This window comes from Micromys minutus (genome assembly GCF_963924665.1).
Source record: "Micromys minutus genome assembly, chromosome: 16".
Taxonomy (NCBI): Eukaryota; Metazoa; Chordata; class Mammalia; order Rodentia; family Muridae; genus Micromys; species Micromys minutus.
The window spans coordinates 37415931-37417409 of record NC_137985.1 but is presented as its reverse complement, the minus strand read 5'-3'; positions in this window follow the sequence as shown (position 1 = coordinate 37417409).

Here is a 1479-nt window from a genome sequence, read left to right as displayed (position 1 = left end):
TGGGAAGTCTGACCTCTGCTGAAACATGCTGGGCATGGCAGCTGTGAGGTACCTCCTACATCTGCTTTCTGGCTGTGCTGACTTGGGATTTTTAACCTTATATATCTTTTTCCTTTATTCAAAACAAAACAATTTTTAGCACACTGAAAAAAAAAAAGCCAAATGTTTTGTGCCTTTCTAAGGCAGCGCTGTACCCCAGGCTGCATCTTAGGACTTAATATGGAAATACCAGAGTCTGAGCTCCTCTGCCTTGAATATCTTTAGCCCTAGAGTTTTGGGGACAAGGATGTCTGGCTGGAAAGGTGGCACATTCAGTGCCTATAGTGTCCTTTCTCTGCCGTGAGGCTTCACTGGAAACAAGCAGCATTTTATATTCTGGCTTCAAGTTGGTTGGTTCCAGGCAGCAGTGTGTTCAGGTGACTGTGCTGGGTCCCCACTCACCACCTCCGAGAGCAGTGCCCTTCAGGGCAGAGCTGTAGAGTGGACTCTCTGGGAAGAGGAGATGCTTCATTTGTTGTCTTTTTGTTTTGCTGGATCTTGAGCCAGCTCTAACCTCCTGCCTCTCCTTAGACTTGGCTGTCCTTTTATTTGAAGGCTTCAACCGTAAAGCATTAAGTGGCTGGCACCCATCACAGGGTCTACTTACACCCAGGGTGGGGCCATGGAACCCTGAGGCCTGTCGGTCAGACTGTCATAGGTTTCAACCACAAGTTTTTTTACCTTCTCCTTCTCCCTGTTCTCCCCTGCCTGTGGCTAACAAAGAGAGGGGGATGGAAACAGTTCTTTCAACGATCTGCCTCATTCAAGATTTTTAAATTCTTGATTTGGGTGGGACAAGAGAGAACTTACTATTTTCCCCAGAATAGAGTCCCAATTTGTATATCAGTGTTAAGAAAACAAACACATACTTAGGTGAGATTCTCGTGGACTATTTTTAAAATGTCATTAATATAAGAAGATTTCTATTAGCAGTATTTAATCTCTCGTGTAAAGAGCAGACAGAGGGAAATACTCCTGCAGAGCAGCGGAGCTTTAAGACTCGTTCTCTTCAGTCCTGTTGTTTGCCAGTGTGCTGATGTTTAGAGGTCTGTTATACTAATGTTATTTATTAATTTTTTTTCATTTCCATACAGTTAACTAAAGAGCTTTTTCAAGCACCAGTGTCTGTTAAAAAAATATTTTTAAATAAAATTTCTTTTGTTGTAGCACACTTGACTTCTGGCTCATCTGGGGCTAGGGGGAACCATACAGGGCAGCTTTGGAACTGATGGCAGTGATTCTGGTAAATGGGGGTACACAGGAAAAGGGTGTAGCCGCCAGCTAGTATTTGGTAGCATGCTGCCCAGCCGTGGATACTCTAGAGGCACAGGGCAGTCTTCCGGGCAGTGTCCCTTCTGTGAAGACACCTATGGAAGCCCAAGGTCTGTCATTCGTGATAAATGGAAAGCAGCATCATGCTTTTGGAACAATAACACTTTA